We start from the raw sequence: 19,051 nt of genomic DNA, 5'->3' as shown, positions 1-19,051 counted from the left end.
GAGAAGGTGCAAGGTCTAGAGTAGGCATAGGCAAACTTGGCCCTCCATATGTTTGGGGACTACAATTCCCATCATCCCTGATTACTGATCCTGTTAGCTAGGGATGATGGGAGTTGTAGTCCCCAAACATCTGGAGGGCTGAGTTTGCCTATGCCTGGTCTAGAGAGACTCTTGAGGACCAGGTAGAGAGATCTGAAGGGCTACATTTGGCCCCCAGGCATAAGGCTCCTCAGCCTTGAGACATATGATTTTGCTTAAGATATGTGTCAGGCTCATGTCCCAAAATGAAAGGACAACAACTTTTAGCTGAAAATAAAGAAGAGATGTTTACTCATTCTAAATAGCAGTACAGGCTCAGCAGCAAGCACAAGCTCTAGAAGTCAAGATTCCATGGTATATGAGCAAGGCAAGAGATTCATACCTAACCAGAAGCTGTGAAGATGTCCTTACTGGTGACATGCCTCTTCTGCCAAGCTATTAAAGATGATGTAGGATGAGCTCACTCATCTTATGCTTTTTCTCTATGGTTCTACCATGCGTACACACAAACATTACACCTGGCTGGGTGCATCAGATCCCACTTTTGAAGGCAGCACCTGGTTCTCAGTGTCAACACTGTGTCCTGCCCCTCTTCCTCCAGCTCTGCTGCCGCCTCCTCCTGTTGGGTCCCTCTCACTGGCACATGAGGTTCTGTGATCTGTAGGAGGGGCAAGGGAGAGAACTGGTAGATCTGCTTCTCCCTCTCTGGCATCTGGAGTAACAAGAGAAGGACCTTCTTCCTTCATCCCTGAGATGCTCACCTTCCAGCCTTTCATCTGTTCCTTTTCCTTCCTCCTCCACTTGCGTCTGGGGCTGTGAAACCATGCCAGATCCTGAAGAAGTCAAGGAGCCTGTGATAATACATAAATAACTTCGAAGGTATCACCTCTCTTGGTTGACATACACTACATCTGGAAAGGTTAGAGTGGAAGAAAATGCTTAATGCAGCAGCGGAAAGCCTTCAGGGGTTACACTGCTATAGAATAATACTAGTCATTCTGAGCATCTGCCTAAGAAAACTACATCTGAATTGGTCCCATTTCCGCCCCCTCTGTTCCATGTCGATATTCCATGCCTCATATCCATACAGCCATGCAGATCATACTGTACATAGCTTTTCATCACTGCCATTTTTGTTTTTCATTCTTGGGAAAGGTATCACTTTACCTATTCTCTCTGTGGGACATTCCTTGAGACTTAACCCAGCTATAATTCTCCGTGTGAAATGTTTATTACGGTTGTCATACAACATGTGCAGTGCCCATTCTTGGTACCCCTCCATCCCTTCATTTCCATGGTATGCTGGTTCTCCTCATTGGTCTTGACTTTGTTGTTTATACACACACACACACACAGATCTGTGTCTGTTTCCTTTTTCCTTTCATTAGTGAGTCAAATGGCCCAATTTTTTTGGCAGGCAGCATTTCAGAGAGATGTGCTATTGCAGGTGTTCCACTAGAAAGTGAGGGCCAATTCACACAACTCTCAGTGTGCTCCCTGATGCGAGCTGGATCATTTCTTTATTCAAATTGGCCATTGGGCCAAGCCACTTATGTGATTATCCTGTCAAATGCTCACTTTACCCATCAAGATAGATAGGTTAAAAAACTTGGGGCTCCCCTTGCTTGCTCATTGGTAAACAGCAAATCACACAGTTGCAATGTGCAGTCACTTTAAGCAACCACATTTTCACAAGGGGGGGGGGGCTGAGAATGCCATTCCGTCAGAACACATCATTTCTCTTTGTTGTCCACAAAGTAGAAGTTGGAAAAAGACATTCTGAAATATAATATTAGGGCTGTCTTGACTGATCACAGATGAATACTTTTGGATTTAAAAGGGAGCTTTTGGGAAGGATTGAATCATTTGGCCAAACTCTCAAAAGATTGCCATTTTTTTATATTTTCTAACCTCTGGACAGCTGTTGGGGCATTTTCTTGGTCTTCCGTCAAGACTTCTTCATCCTTACAACACAATCCCAGCCAATCAGGGATCACCTTGGGAATGTATCGATGTCACAATGCCCAAAAACCTGTCATATTTGCTTGTTTGCAACAGTGTTAATGTGAGAAAACATAAGCCAATTCAGAATGACACCCAATGTTTCTGTACCACTGCACCAATGTTTCCTGTTTTTAGGGTGATGAGAAAAAGGAAAATGGGAGGAAAGGTTGTCTATGAATAGGTTGATAGTGCATGCTTGAGTGTTCTGCAGCACAAGTGACCTATAGAATATACCCTCTAGCCTTCAGTCTTTACAATCCCAAAATGTACTTTTAATCTGAAACTGCAATAAAGGTCCCACTTCATTTTTATGTACCTGCCTGTCTTTCTCTCCCCCTCCCCATCATCTTATTCTCAAAAGCCCCTCCCCAAGTCTAAACAACAAAGAAAGAAAGAAAAATGATGGTAGTGGACAATGTGTGACTCACTCATGGATCCTGGCCTTGACTTGTAAACCAGCGATCTTGACAATGTAGCTCTTAAATTCAATATACAGATATGGGAAATGCCACAAACTGACTGACGCACTGGAAAAAATGAAGTAAACATTCACTCAATCCACATCTTGGCATGCTCAGAGGTTTGCGTGTATTGGCCACGAGGGCTGGCTTGAAACCTTAAGTCATTTCTCAGGGTTTTAGTTTATTTTATTAGTATAACTACATCAATTACAAGAGCAACTGCCAATGGACCCTTTGTCAACTTGATCCTACGAATGTATACTTAGAGAGCAATCAACCCCGCCCCTCCCATCAACATTGCTGCAGGGGGTTAGGAATAGGCAGAGGAGTTCCTCTGCCAGGCTCTATTTGCAGTGGGGAATCTCCCGGTCTGGAGGCTCTCACAACACCCGCCAAATGCAAGCACGGACAGCCAAGAAGCTACCGCCAACAGCATCCCATCAGAGGTAGCCAGCGAAGGCCATCTAAATGAGGCATTATGGGAGAAGGCCAGGGCTGGGCATAGATCTGCAGGACCCTGGGTCAGTCCATTTCCTGGAGAGGGGCCTGATCTTGGACTCTCTGAGGATGCCATTAAAAAAACAAAACAAAAACCCACTGCAGTCCAAATACCCACAAATAGATTCCAGTACATAAAAATGCAAAAACACACACATACAACTTGGACATTGGATAAAAGTAAGCTACTATGCATGTAAACATCCAGTTCCTCACAGCTCTGTGAGAATTTAGTGTGAGTGATCTCACTGTAATTTCTTTCCCCTTTTTTGTAAATAAATGTAGTATTATCATGCCTTCATGGGTCCATGTCCAAGCGACACTGGCTGGCTAAGCCTGGTTTCAAGCTGGCATGATAACTGATCATGTAAGTCAGTGGTGGGGTCATTAGGTTCAGTGCAGATCCCAATTTGGCACATTAGGACATTTTCACCAAACTTCCCCCCATGACCATCGTAACTATATCATGTGTGCCTGCTCAGAAGAACGGGAGAAGCGGGACACTTGCTTTTGGTGTCTTCAGACTAGATCAAACATTTATGGAACACAGGAAGCAGCAATTCATAAGCAGTTAAAGCCCTACATGCTCCTCTCATGATGATTACAGCACCTTTCTAGGAGCAGAAATGCACTTTGGAGTTCAGTGACGTATATATCAGAATATCATTCACTAATGTTATGAATCAGAGATGGCTAACCTTTCTCCCTCCAGATGTTGTTTGTCTTCAGTTCCCATCACCCATTGGAAAAATCAAATAAAAGTCCAGAATATAACTACTTTTTCTCCCTGTATTTTCTTCACTCATCTGTCAAGCACTGTGGTGGGTGGGTGGGAGGGGAAGGTTTTGAAATCTTTTGCATCACACAGAGATCTGCATTGTGAACCATTTTTAACACAATGAATAGTGTTTGGTTCCCTGTCTCAGATGTTAAATACCGTATTTTTCGCTCTATAAGACGCACCAGACCACAAGACACACCTAGTTTTTGGAGGAGGAAAACAAGAAAAAAAATATATTCTGAATCTCAGAAGCCAGAACAGCAAGAGGGATCACTGTGCAGTGAAAGCAGCAATCCCTCTTGCTGTTCTGGCTTCTGGGATAGCTGCGCAGCCTGCATTCGCTCCATAAGACGCACACACATTTCCCCTTATTTTTTAGGAGGTAAAAAGTGAGTCTTATAGAGCAAAAAATACGGTAATTTAATGATCAAATATAATTGGCTACATATTGACTGTTGCTTATTTCCAAAACACACACACATGCAACATCATCCGTTCCCGATTTTATAAGTCGTGACAATAATGCACAATCCTTTGTGGAAAAGACTGCCTATTTTTACCATTTGAACAAAAAATACAAACCATTTTGTGGGCCACATGAAAGCAATAAAGCCTATAAAAATAATGAGAAAGTCTGCTTTGCATTATGGGGAGACATTAAACTGGGTACATTTTTTAAATTAAAAAAATGCATATTGTATGTGACACATGGTCATATTTTGTCCTGTTCATAGGTACTTTTCATTTGGAGGCTGTCGATGTTTCAGACTGTGATTTCCTGTTCCAATACTATATACATACATATATATTTGCCAGGTCAAGAATGTAAAAATGAGCATTGGTAGCGTTCTATTTATTCTGAGGACAATTTGGCACGGCAAACAGCATCCTTACTATTAATTTTCTTAAGATTCCACATCTCGGTGGTTTTCTTCCTAAGATATAAAAGTGCCCGTATTATGTAGGAAGTCCACCAAAACGACTTCATATGTGAAAGATTGTACTCCAGAGGTTTCTGTGAAAAACAATTTCAAATGCCGTTGTGCAAGAGCATTCCGTTTGTCAAAACCCAGTAATCATTTATATGGGCCAATTACATGTTCATTCCTTATTAATTGCAAACCTGTCTACTCCACATTCCCTCATAAAAAGCAGCTAACGACAATCTGAATGGCCAAAACATAAAATGAAAATCAAAACAAGTAAGGACGATCCATTACAATGGGGATGGGGAACATGTGGCTCTGCAGATGTTGCTGAACCCCAGATGTTGCTGAGCCCAGCAGCCCCAGTCACCATGGACAGTGGTGAGAGATGATGGCAACTCCCCTTCATTAGCTGAGCTCTACAAGGCATGAAAGCCAGCCTGGCCTCCCCTCCGTGCTTTTCCCCTCGAAAGGGTGGGTTCAAAATCTGATCCCTGCACAAGGCAGCCTGGGGATCATTATTTCCTGAATTAAACTTGGAGGTACGCTTCACTCTTACAATCAAGATTTCTTTTCACTAGATCATTAAAATCGTAAATAATACCCACCCTTTGAGGACCACAGACACTGTGTTCCTGTGTTTTGACACTTTTTGAGCATGGCAACAAAGACTCTCCTCCTGCAAAAGATTCCGTTAAAGGAATCCGGCGGTCGTGTATTCTGTCCGATGCCTGCGTGGCGGGAGGCCATGGCACGACCCTCGGTGACATCAGGGGAGAGCTTATAGTTGGATTAGCATCAACAGGCTCCACCTACTGGTGAATAAAGCCCCCTTTTTAGACTCACCCCTCTCCGAGTGGGTGGAGTCAACTGACGTCATCCAATGCCTAAGCCAGGGGTCTGCAACCTTTAAGACAAAAAGAGCCACTTGGACCTGTTTCCGAAGGGAAAAAAACTGGGAGCCGCAAAACTCGTCATTATAAAAATAACTTTTTTGTCACTTTTTTATTATTTCTTTGTTTGACCCCTCAGAATTACTCCTCCTCATAGAAATAAACATTAAATTAACAAGTTACCTTTTTGTGTGTGTGTGTTCTTCACTCCCCTTCAAAACAATGACCAGCGTACATGCCCCCTTTCAATGCAGTGACCAGCATACATGCCCCTTACAATGTAGCGGACGGGAAGGTGATGTCGGGATGGTGCATGACTAATGAACGCACCGCCCCCATGCGACGTCACAGCCAGTACAGTGCCCGCCACAGTGGGGAGTGTCGGGGCACACAATGCGCCTCCTCCCCTTGCTAGTATCTGCCCCGGAGCCGCGGCAAAGGTGTAAAAGAGCCACATGCGGCTCCGGAACCGCGGGTTGCAGACCCCTGGCCTAAGCCAATACCTTTTCACTTGCTGTAATCAATAATTTGTATTGTTTTAATTAGTGTTTTTATAGTTGTTTTGATTTTGTGTGGAGTGCCCTACCTGGGTGGATGGAGCAGCCAAGTAATTTCGTTGTCCCCGAGCGGGGGCAATGACAATAAAGATATGATGATGATGATGATGATGATGATGATGATTATTAAAGTTCTGGCCTTTTCTTGCCCATTAACCTTATATCACGTGTCCGTGTGTTTTCATTCCAGTATGCGGGGATCAGGTCCTCGAACCACAACTTCCAGGTGGGTAGCTGTGCTAGTCTGCTGAAGCTGAAATGTCAAAGAATCTTGTGGATGATTTCTTCTCTGAGATTTCTTGTAGTAGAGGCTTCCATGGTCTGGATTCCACTCCATCAGAGCTCTGGTGCTTCTGACGGAAGCTTCCAGGAATCTCATCCATGGAAGCTTCTTTTGTAACAGATCAGTGGCTCTACAAAGATTATTGTTTTCAGCATAACTCTTAGTCTGAAGGGGTGAGAACACTGATATGGATAGATACAATGGGCAGCCTCCTATGAAAACAGGTAAATCTTCTGTCTTTTGGTAATGGGAGTGACTAGATGATTTGTTTATAGCTGATGGAAGAAAGAACTAAGTACGGCATAGATTGAGGCAAGATCATGAAGAGATGGTTTCTTTTGTGGATAGATCATTTGGGGTTCCTGGGAGCCTTGAATTGCTCACTGGAGCAAGATTGAGCACATTACATCGATCCTGGCCTGACTGCACTGGCTCCCAATTAGTTTCTGGGCCCAATTCTCAGTGGTGGTTTAAGAGCCTTAAATGGCTCAGGACCACAAGATGCCAAGGATCACCTCTCTCCAAATGAATTTACCTGGACCTTGAGCTCATCCTCTGAGACCTTCTTTGTGTGCCTCCTCCACGAGAGGTCCAGATGGTGGCAACACAATAACAGACCTTTATGCAGTGGTTCAGCTGGTGTCTTCATTATACACCTTTAGGCGCCAGGCAAAAAGGTTCCTCTTCAACCAGGGCTTTGGCTGATTGACATTCAGTGTCATTTTAAATGTGTTATGGGCGGGGGCAAATTTTTTTGGGGGGGATGTTCTTAATTTTATTATGTATTCCATGGTCTGTTTGTTTTTTTAAGATTGTAATTTTATGTTGTGACTTGCCCTGAGATCTATGGATAAAGGGGAGCAGACAAATTTAATAAATAATAATACAAAAATAAAGAAATAAATTGAATTAATTCATTTCTTGTGATGCACAAATAGTGTTGTCCCAGCCTGCTAATGTTCTGCAATATTTGTAACTTGCTGATTTAACAACTGACTATATTTCCCATAACTTCTGAAGACACTGGGCCAGTATGTCTGCTGGATTAAGAGAAAGTGTTTTGTGTCCAATTCATATTCCTGGGACTGAAAGCCTCTCCATCCTCTGGGCACATGGCCTTCGGTTTGCTGGCACTCCCTGAGTTCTCCCCAACTCTTTCTGACACCACTCTTACATCCAATATATTTGCATCCATACACACATGCATGTGTTCCTCGCTTCAGATATGTGTTGCCTCACACTCAGCCTTTAGGGAAAGAGAGGATTTAAAAATCTAAATAAGTGCATTTATCAGTTCCACAGTCCCAGTGTGTTCATAATAACCAGGTACTTAAGGGGAGAAGAGGGATTTTGAGGGTTTGGTCACCCTGCTGGGTGTGAGAGAGTTTGAATGATTCCAGCTGTGGCTAGTTGGGCAGCTAGTAGGATTCCTGGAAGCTTCTTCCAATCTGCTGTGCCTGCAGTTTGTTGCCAAACTGGCACTGTTGCCTTGCTTTGTTTGCTCTGAAAGCCAGCTATTTAGCTAAGGCAATGTGCCAGGCGAGATTTCGAGATGACAGGAGATGACATTACAAATGCAAATGTTGCTCACAGCAGAGGCATATGGAATAGGTTCTCCATTTTGGCTGGAAGTTGGCAGTGTGACGCCCGTATATGTTTGCAATCCAGGTGGTGATCTCAATCCTCTCAGCTGACGTATAAAAGGAAGGGAAGAGCACTCATGTGTCTGCTGTCTTGAGAAGAGTAGTTAAGTGATGTGACCAGCTTAAGCATGCAGAAACAGTGAGCTACAAAGCCAAGTGCAGCTCACCAGCAATAAATCATGGTGTGCCTGTAGTTTGAGAACTCTCCTCTTTTTGCTACATGCCTGGGACTGCAGAAAGAAGCTAGCAAATATATATTTATATTTAGAAAGAGAGAGAGAGACACACACACACACAATCAGAGGAATTCAATTCAGTTGTAATTTAAAAGTGAACCCACCTAATTTGCTCTTTCTGAAACAATATGCAAACACTGAAATTTGTGCTTCTTTGAATTTTACAGTGCAGCACTCCAGCTAAGTACAGAAATACCTATACTAGAGTAAAGTAAGCATAAAAATAATTGTGAAAAGAACATGCGATTTTAAAAAATTGTGAAAAGAGCATGCGATTTAAAAAATATTATTGACATAGTGATGACAGAATAGTAACAGTAGACACTAGGGTTGTGCAACCACTTTGCCCAAATCCTGAACAGAGTCAGGTCAATTTGTATTGAATCCAGATTGGGTTTAGGCGGCTATAAATCACAACAGAGCAGATTGGATTGACCCAAACTGATTTGTAATGACTTGTGCTGATTGGGAGCTCAGAACAGTCTCTGACAAAGTCAGACAGACCGTCTCCTAAGTGTCGCAATTACAAAATAAATACAAAATTAAAGTTCCAAAGAAGTTGTTTACCCTGTTCAACCCACATTTTACCAGCTTCCTTGCAAGAATATTATGGGGGACTTTGTCAAAAGCATAACTGAAATCAAGATACACTTTGTCCACAGCACTCCCCTGATCCAACACCTGTCTGGCTACAATATATGATTGGTGGCCTGTATGTTGGGTCACATTGTAGTTTGGTAGGTTGCTGAACCACTGAAAACAAAGGGGTTTTGTGTCTTATGAGCCACAAGCCAGGATGTGAGTACCATGAACAGGAATGTGCGTAACATAAAGAAATTTCCCTTGTACATTTGCTTTTAGGTGCATTCTGTGGAAGATACGCCTGCTTGTTTAGAATCGGCCACTGGAAGCCAGCTGTGCAGACTTTTTGCATAGGATGCATTGTCAATGATGGACATTATTCCTGCTGCAAAAATAAAGACCCTCTGTATGGTAGCAGCATGAAGAACGTGCAGTGTCCAGAAGGCCAACCTTCTGGCAACCAGGGATGTCTGGCTTGTGTCTCTGCTGCTGATAATGACATGGGCCCACTGCATCCTGAAGAGACCTTTGCACAACAGGATAAGGCCTTCCCCACTCATCCCACACTTAGCCACTGCCAAGCAGTGTCAACACAGCAGCACAGTACTGCCTCTAGAGTGGCTTAACCGACTGCAATTCATTAGAAATATATTAATTGGAGCAATTTCCCCAACTTCTTTGCTGAGCAGCTCAGTCATTTTCTAAGCACACTTTCCTTGTAACCAACACAACCCACTTCAGATTGACAAAAGCAGTTTTGACTCAGACATCTGGCTAAGTGTTCGTTCCAGGATATTAAAGAAAAACTTTCAGCAACCACAGTTATTTGTGAATTTCCTGAGTTTTACATGTGGTTCAGAGGAGCGACTGTTCAGTCTGCGACAATAATAATTAGGAGAGGGAAATCTTCGAATGGATTTGTGTGTGAAATATTGATTGAGGTAATCTGGAAATAAATATGGAGTGCAACTTAAAAAATGCACCTGATGGCTTTTAACATTTTACAATATACATGCATATGAATAAATACAAACACCCCTCTCAACAGTATGTATTTTTCATAAACCTGTCATGCCATCGCTGGTATATTTCCCCAAAACATGCATTGTTTCACAGTACAGTGGTGCCTCGCAAGACGAAATTAAATGGTTCCGCAAGTTTTTTCTTCTTGCGAGTTTTTCGTCTTGCGAAGCACGGTTTCCCATAGGAATGCATTGAAAATCAATTAATGTGTTCCTATGGAAACCGCTTGCCAGGCTGGCGGTGCGGAGAAGGGCTTTTCTCCCCACCGCAAGCCTTCAGGACAGGTACGGGAACAGAGGGGAAGGGGCACAGCGCTTCTCCTCTGTTCCCGGGGCTTGCGGTGGGAGGAGGGTTTTTCCTCCCCACCGCCAACATTCAGAACAGCATTCTGAATGTTGGCGGTGGGAAGGAAAACCCTCCTCCCACCGCAAGTCTTCAGGACAGCCATCCGAAGGCTGGCGTGGGGAGAAGGGCTTTCCGCCCCACCGCCAGTCTTCGGAGCAGCCTTCCGAAGGCTGGCGCGGGGAGAAGGGCTTTCCGCCCCACCGCCAGCCTTCGGAGGAGCCTTCCGAAGGCTGGCGCGGGGAGAAGGGCTTTCTGCCCCACCGCCAGCCTTCGGAGGAGCCTTCCGAAGGCTGGCGTGGGGAGAAGGGCTTTCCGCCCCACCGCCAGCCTTCGGAGGAGGTCCATGGACAGTGGGGAAGAAGCGCTGCGCTTCCCCGCTGTCCCGGAGATTTCCCTATGGGATTTCGTCTTGCGAAGGAAGCCCATAAGGAAATTCGTTTTGCGAAGCGCCTCCAAAACGGAAAACCCTTTCGTCTAGCGGGTTTTCCATCTTGCGAGGCATTCGTCTTGCGGGGCACCACTGTAGTACCTTTTTGATCAGTTTCAAGAAAACATAAAAAATGACAGGGAGACTGGTGAAAGGAAAAAAATACGATGAATGTAGAACTGAAAAGATTTCATGGTAAAGAGAAGAGGAAACCTGGTCTCAGTGGTTAAATCCCCAGCTTGGCTTTGAACCAGCTGTAAGACAAAATGCTTCATATTTGGATTCAAGCTGGGAATTTTCCCCAGGCACACATGTACTTTTGCGGGGGGAGGGGTTTAAAAATGCTGTCTTATCTTACAAGGTGGCCAACGATTTCCCCGTTTTGCCTTATTTCTATCCAACAAAGCCTTTCTGTGACTTCAAGCAGCAGTGCAGCTGTTGCAGCTGCATTGCTGGCCAAGTACCATTGCCCCCTGGGACACCCCAGCCAAAAATGTGGCCATGTGTAGCCTGTGACAAAGACTGGGGACACTGATGCCATGGCATCAAGTCTAGAGTTCCAAATAACTTTACAATCCTGAATTTATAAGGACTGGTGTCCTCAGAATGGGAGAGATTTGGTGACATGACGATCCTACCTGGACATGTCCCATAGGCCAGGGAATGGCTGTAGTAGAGCGGTACAGGTTACCATGCAGCCTCTCCAGATATGGCTTGGGATGTCCCTTGTCTGGAACCCTGGTGAGACACTGCTGTTCACTGTAGACAGTCCTGGGCTAGGTGAACTAACAGCTTGACTTCCTGTGTTTGAGAGACATGGCCCAGGACAGTATTTTCTTAGTAGTTTTTGCAGGATCTGTGTATTTCCGCTGCTATTGCCGTGACTGTTTTCTTGCCATCTACAGATGGTTCCCATATCATATCAGAACTTACAGTGGTCTATCTGGTGAGTGTGCAAAGGAGGGCTGTTTCTACCACGTAGGACTAGAGTAGTAGTAGTAAGGTAAAGATAAAGGGACCCCTGACCATTAGGTCCAGTCGTGGCCAACTCTGGTGTTGCGGCACTCATCTCACTTTATTGGCCAAGGTAGCTGGTGTACAGCTTCCGGGTCATGTGGCCAACATGACTAAGCCGCTTCTGGTGAACCAGAGCAGCGCACAGAAATGCCATTTACCTTCCCGCTGGAGTGGTACCTATTTATCTACTTTCACTTTGATGTGCTTTTGAACTGTTGGTTGGCAGGAGCAGGGACCGAGCAACAGGAGCTCACCCCATCACGGGGATTCAAACTGCCGACCTTCTGATCAGCAAGTCCTAGGCTCTGTGGTTTAACCCACAGCGCCACCCGTGTCAGTAGTAGTAGTAATTTATTTATTACCCCCCCCCTCAATCTGGATGGGTTTCCCCAGCAACTCTGGGCGGCTCCCAACAGAATATTAAAAGCACAATAAAACATCAAACATTAAAAACTTCCCTAAACAGGGCTGTCTTCAGATGTCTTCTAAAAGTCAGATAGTTGTTTATTTCCTTGACATCTGATGGGAGGGTGTTCCACAGGGCAGGCGCCACTACTGCGAGGGTCCTCCTGTCCTTGTTGTCCAGATATTTTAGGATGAATTTGCACAAATCCTTTAAAAAAACCTCCCAGGAACTTTCACCAAATTCCTGTCCTATCTATAGCTTGGACCCAGCACTAATTTTGGTGGTGGCATGAGTATAACCCACCAGTTGCAGCTAGCCTTAGACCCAGAAGCTAACCATGGGAACGGGAACACAGAGTTGGAGATCATTCTAGGCCTGGATTTGTATATGGCTTCCAGCAACCTCAGCCTAATTTTGACAGTGCATTCCAGTTTCTAAAGGCTGGTTTGCATATAGGCTTTGTGAGCAAGATGCCAATTTGGAGGGCATGAGGGTAAGCCTTGGGCTAATTTGTCATCTGCTGGCATCCGTTAATATAAGCCAGGGCTTAAACACATCATTCCAAACAGGGCCTGTCCATGCAATCTACCTATCCTGAAGAAAGAATGGGTGTGTGGAATCCTCTTCAGCAAAAGTCTGCAATTACAGCTGTACAAATGTATTTGTATTTTATTTTAACAATCCCATCAATTAACGAGATAAGAAAGCACCTTGAAAAGGAGAGAAGAGAAACTTTCAGCAAAATACTTTTCAGGTGGGGCATAATTTGGTTTTTTGTGAGTGTGCTTTCAATTCTACAAATCATTTCTCTGGTCATCTGCCTTCTGCAGTCTTCCCAGGTGTCCACACTTCCTGAACACCTCATGGTATCTTTAGCTGGGCCTCTCATGGAGGCCCATCTCCCATGGTCCTGACATCTGTTCATGGTTATTTTTTAAAGTGAAGTCTTTTTACTTTTACATAAATCAATGTGAAGTATGTGTGTGAGAGTGTGTGTGTTTAAAGAAGACAAAGGGAAGAACTTTCCCAAAAACAAAGTCAGCAAGTGCATTGATTGCTGGAGAAATCTGGCTTCCTGAACTTCACTTAAAGGCTGCGTGGAGGTAACATAAGGTAACTCCACCCCTGGGGCTTTTTCAAATTCACAAAACATGAGGCATTTTCAGATCAGGAAACCTGGAGCTTTTTCACCCTAGAGGGAGAAAAAAAAGAATATGGAAATAAAACACACACTACACTAGGCCACCTCACAGTGGCAAGGGAAACTCAACCTTGCACCCACCTGAATTCTCAATCAATTATACAGCATCTTGTAAATGAGGCCCCAAACCATAAGCCTCCTTCATGGGGGAAGAAAACTTTTGAGAAACTGGAAAACAGGTTTCTGCACATGCTTACTACAATGCTACATTACTGTCTCTCTTGACAAATTATCCAAGTGTTCTTTTTCCCCCACAGAAGAGAAAATATTACCTTTTCTTCTGCCTTCTACACCTTTTCAGATATATAATTAGATAACTACCATATAACAGCTGCTGCAATTAGTTTGCCAAGGCACAACACATTTATCTCTCTACAACTTTCTCTTTAACTCAAGTTTCTTCTCTTACTTTCCCTGTCAATAGCCTCCAGTTTCCTAATCTCTTTAATAATGCGGTGCCCAGACCTGAGCATAAGATTCCAGAGGCAGTCTCAGAAGAGCTTCATGAAGAAGGGTTTGCTAGTTTCTGATGCTCACAATGGTGCCATCCCAAAACATTCTGGGATTTTAATCCTGGCACATAGGGTGCTACTTTGCTGACTTGTTTTTATAGATTGCTATATATACCATACCCCTTCATGGATCACTGTCTTGTCGTGGCGAAGGGGCTTGAATAACTCCATGAAGCTATGAGATATGCTGTGCAGGGCCACCCAAGACGGACAGGCCATAGCCGAGAGTTTAGACTAAATGTGATCCACCTGGAGAAGGAACTGGCAATCCACTTCAGTATTTTGGCAAGAAAACTCCATGGACATAAAAAAGGAGAAGCTTTGAGAAGAAAGTGAGTTTCTAATGCATGCTCTGGTTCATGGGGTCACGGAGAATCAAACACAACTAAGACAACTAAACAACAAATATATACCAAAAAGAAGAAATTCACTTGTGATTAGGTGGTACAGTGAACTTAAATTCAATATTTATCCAGTCTTTTGTTTTGGGGGGTTTTTCCCCCAAAGAATTTCTCCCTATCATGCATTTTTGTATGCTATTTTCGCTTTTATATGCCCCCCTTGCTCTACAGAGTATATATATTATTGTACACATTACTTTGCATTGCAGCATTTGGAGAAGTGTGAATTTTGAAATATGGTTGTGTTTCAGTCTGTGAATTGTTTCAGTAAATATGAATTTGGTAAGTCTGCCTTTAAATGTGGACTCAACCGAATTTCTTCCCCATTCTTACTTTCAGCGGAAATAAAACAATGTGTGACTTTTCTATAGGCCCATCATGAATTATCTTCTGTCGTGCACTTTAGGATTTATGTCATGCATGAAAAGAGCATCTTGAATTTGAAACAGAACGTGAACTGTTTCGTCATCAAAAGCAGATATCTGTCCGGACTGAAGAACCTCATCAATCATGAGAAGAACATGTGACTTAGGCAAATGTATTGAAAAGAAATACAGCTGTATTCATTGGTGTAATTTTAGTTTGCTTTTAAACTCAGATGTCCAATGAAAGTCACGTGGCTTGCAAAAACGGATTGCAATTGGCTGAGTCTTGGTTGTGCCAGGACAATCAAATTATGCCAGCGAAACTTTAGCTGAACTGGGGCTGGGTCAGCTGAGATCTACTGCAGCCTAAGCTGCTCATCCCAGTGGATCTTAGACAGCATTTCCTCCCTAAATCCAACCCTCCATTGCCTGACTGACTCCCAAATAGATTAATGAAGCTATTGATCACTGTATATAGAGTCCCATCTTTTGGCTTGGGCTTTTCTGTCTGGAAAAACACATTCATGTCATTAATCCGAATGCATGATTCATACTGTTGGATCAGAGCACATTTTCCTGATCATTTGTCTCACTCGTTATATTTGTCTAAAAATGCTAATAACTATTTGCAAGGGTGATAAAAACAATGGATGAACTGCCCTTCTGTTGGCTTACAATTAAAGTTCACAGAAATTTCCTAGACCGTTTATGCAACATCACTTATACAGGAAGGTTCAGTTACTTCTTGTTAGATCTTCTTTGCCTTCAGCCAGTCAAATGCTTCTGTGTTTAAAAAGATAACACAATTGAAATGGGAAGCTTTGCCTATCTTTATAAGAAACACACACCCATATTTATGAGCTTTGCCTGTCACATAAAAAGTCTCATCTGGATTATTTAACATGTTTGGTATTTTTTATATGTTCCAAATGCCAAATCAGCCCACATAACACACAGCACAAAGTCTTCACCTTGCAATTATTTCTTAAGCTTTTTTTTTTATGAGGCTGCCTTCCCCTGCATGTTGTATGTCAGTTAACACTTGTTGCATAAAGCTGACAAAGAGCACTTTATGTAACTTCGCAACAAGAATATATTTGCCAACACTTCAGAGCTATTTTGGGTCGATAGGCTGTAATTATCTTACTCCTCCTAGATTTGATAACAGAATAATAAACTTGAAAGGCCATGGCTTAGCAACACCTGGATGTTGAAAATATGGCTAAGCTCATATCATCAAACTCACGGCTTGTTCAGAATCCAGTACATGACTCCCTTTACAGGCTGTAAAATATTTGTGATATATGCACTATAACAGCTTCTGCTAAGCTGGTGAAAAGAATAGGAACTGAACCCGAAGATAAAACACTGAATGAAAATGCAGACTTTTGCTGGGAAGAGAAAATGTATTCTGCCATCCAGGACACAGGGAACAAATTGCCTTTGATATATTTATGTGCCTGCAGTAAGTAGTAATATGTTGGGGGAGGGGAGTAAAAAAGGTAGACAATCTTGGAAATGGTTGCAGATGAATCAGTCTATTTCTGGACTGTGTTGCCATCGCATGTGCTCACTCATAAATTTGTTCTGTCTCTGTTCCACATCAATCTGCAATTTACTTCTTTTTTGTAGTGGATAACTGCATTGCAATATTTCAGAAGTGCGAAGCTGGTGGATAACGAAGTTCTGATTCACAAATCAGTGCAGGAGGTGCAGATGAGGTCGCTTCAAATCGGAATTCAGAAAGATAAATTCCGCAAGCATCCCTGGGATGAAGAAAGCTGCTGACTGCTGTGCATTCATGCAGTCCAATTTCTGGATTATATTGGGCAAAAGGAGTGGCTCATGAACACAGGTGACATGGGTGAACTCCAGAACCCATACCCACCCAGTTTGTGGGTGCAGTTTAAAGGTAAAGGTAAAGGGACCCCTGACCATTAGGTCCTGTCGTGGCTGACTCTGGGGTTGCGGTGCTCATCTCGCTTTATTGGCCAAGGGAGCTGGCTTACAGCTTCTGGGTCATGTGGCCAGCATGACTAAGCCACTTCTGGAGAACCAGAGCAGCACACGGAAACACTGTTTACCTTCCCGCCGGAGCGGTACCTATTTATCTACTTGCGCTTTGATGTGCTTTCGACAGCTAGGTTGGCAGGAGCAGGGACCGAGCAACAGGAGCTCGCCCTGTCGTGGGGATTCGAATCACCAACCTTCTGATCGGCAAGCCCTAGGCTCTGTGGTTTAACCCACAGCGCCACCCGCGTCCCTTTGGGTGCAGTTTAGGTCCAGCCAAATGTTTTTTGTCGTCTGAGGTGAAGAACCAGATGACACCCTCTCCCAGTTCCACAAATTGGGACTGGTGGTTGAATCTTTCTTCAGCACTGGCAACAGGACATCCCCTTCCAGCACATCAGAGGGCAGTAAGCCAGCTTAGCCCTGCGTGGCACAGTAAGCTGTGCCCTCCAGCATCTGTCCCCTGGGGCAGCTGCCTCAGTCTGCCATGCCTGGCCCACTTTCTATGATTTTATGCCCTGGTTGAGGACCTCCACAGCCTCTTCAGAGTTGTGTCAAGGAATACAGTGCTGGGTGTTGTCAACATATTAATGGAGAGGAATCAAATGTGATTGGTAGGACACATATTTTGATGCTGAAATTCCCATGCTCAATCCCTAAGAGGTAGCAGGTAATGGGACAGGTAATGCCAGAGACCCTAGAAAGGCATTAAATGAATAAGGCAGAACCTCACAAGAATTAGGGCAGGATTGACCTAAGGAGCCCCATCAGTGAATACCTTGTGCAAGGACTTCCACTGCACAAAAGGGTCTCTCCCCTCCTTCCTCCCCAGGAAAGCACATGTGGGAGGAGAAAGGAGATTATTCTGTCTGGTCAGCTGCAATGCTTGCACAGAGGGAAAGACTATAAGAGTGTGACATTGAGTTCCAGCTGTATACAGCCTAACCCTATGCATGTTTACTCAGCAGTAAATCCTACTGAGTTCCATCATAGGACTCACTACAAAATAAATATGCATAGGATTACAGCCTGTACAACCCTATACATGTCCTCCTCAGGAGTAAGCCCCCCTGAGTTACCGTAAATGCAAGTTACTCCCAGGTCAGTGTGCAAAGGTAAAAGTAAAGGACCCCTGGACAGTTGTATGGGATTGCCACCTAATATGCAGAGAAATTGTGTCCTCCCTAAAAGAGGGCATGTGTTGTGGTGAAATCTGGAGACCGAACTCTTGTGTTGTGGGTGGGTCTACTGGATAGCCACAACACCCTATTGGTAGGTCCCTCAATGTTGGGTTCAATCTGGCCAATGGGGCGCAGGCCAAACAGATTGAGGGACCTGTATAAACCCGTGCACATGCCCAGAGCTTCCTCTTTCGGCTCGTGCATTCGGAACACCCGCCCACCTCTCCCTACTTTTAGGGCATTTTGCGATTGACCTTGCTATGCCGTCGCATGTCGTCTGTCATTGGGACAGGGGCACGGCAGGAATTTTCCCCACTTGGCTGATTGGCTATTGCCATTTGGGTTTTCGCCTGTCGCATAGCAAATCGTCACAACTTATAAGGCACTGGTTCAGGTGATAGGAATGGGAGAATGGTCTCGCCATCCCTATGTGAAGGGTATTCAGTTAAAGGAATCCATGGTTCAACTGGTTTGGTCAACCCCTGAGAGGAGGGTTGTGGCCGTACCTGAGTCCAGGGGGCATGTTCACCTACCCGGGTGTTCACCCTTGGCTGACCTATGCTGGTGCTCTGGGTCAGTGCTGCCTGCAAGGGTGCAGGGAGCTAATTGAACCAGAGCCTATTCAACCACTCACCTTCTGTAATCAATAAAGTTGTGGCCTAAATTGTGCCAAAAACCAAAATTAAAATTTGAATCAAATGTGACTTTATTTAGGGGGGAGGTCTCTGGGTCTAGCTTGTCATATGCAAGCCTTTCACCTGTGTAGCAAATGCATACAGTTCCTTCTCAATTAACATTTTTAGGCATGGGAAATATTTAGCAGAGCACTCAGCTCATGATGTGGGAAATGGTGGCGAGAAAACCCCTTTTACCCAAAGTAAGATGTCACTTTGGGAATAAAAATGAGGGGAAAACATTTTTTTCCAAGGCAAATGTTTAATACATCATAAATGAGATGACACATTTCTATAGACGTTCATGCTGTGTTCAAAGAGAATCGTAATATTTCTCCAGAAAGAGCTGGAGCCCATTTCAGATTTGCTTTATTGGAAACCTAAGGAGCCATGTAATGTTTGTTTACCTGAAGAGCATTACTAAATTCCTGAAATAACATCTGAAAGTTTCACAAGCCATTTTATTTCTCTCTGTGAAAAGCTATCTGTCAAAAGTTAACTGATATTAAAAACCGCCAGCCACCAGCAAGGCAAGACTTGCCTTCATATTGGGCTTGGCAGGATCCAGCTATTCAACCCCGTTGCC

General features: G+C 43.9%; 1 long non-coding RNA gene across 1 annotated transcript; it reads right to left on the bottom strand.

Moving 5' to 3' along the window:
- Positions 1 to 359: 359 nt before the first annotated feature.
- Positions 360 to 1,999, bottom strand: LOC308593151. Its single transcript, XR_014010788.1, has 3 exons — positions 1,951 to 1,999; positions 801 to 950; positions 360 to 697 (listed from the first exon to the last, which is right to left on the bottom strand). It is a non-coding gene; the product is annotated as an uncharacterized lncRNA (long non-coding RNA).
- Positions 2,000 to 19,051: the final 17,052 nt, after the last annotated feature.

The sequence above is a fragment of the Podarcis bocagei genome (assembly GCF_964188305.1).
Source record: "Podarcis bocagei genome assembly, chromosome: 8".
In the NCBI taxonomy this organism is placed as follows: Eukaryota; Metazoa; Chordata; class Lepidosauria; order Squamata; family Lacertidae; genus Podarcis; species Podarcis bocagei.
The sequence above is the reverse complement of the archived record's forward strand: the minus strand, read 5'-3'. Positions and strand labels throughout refer to the sequence as shown.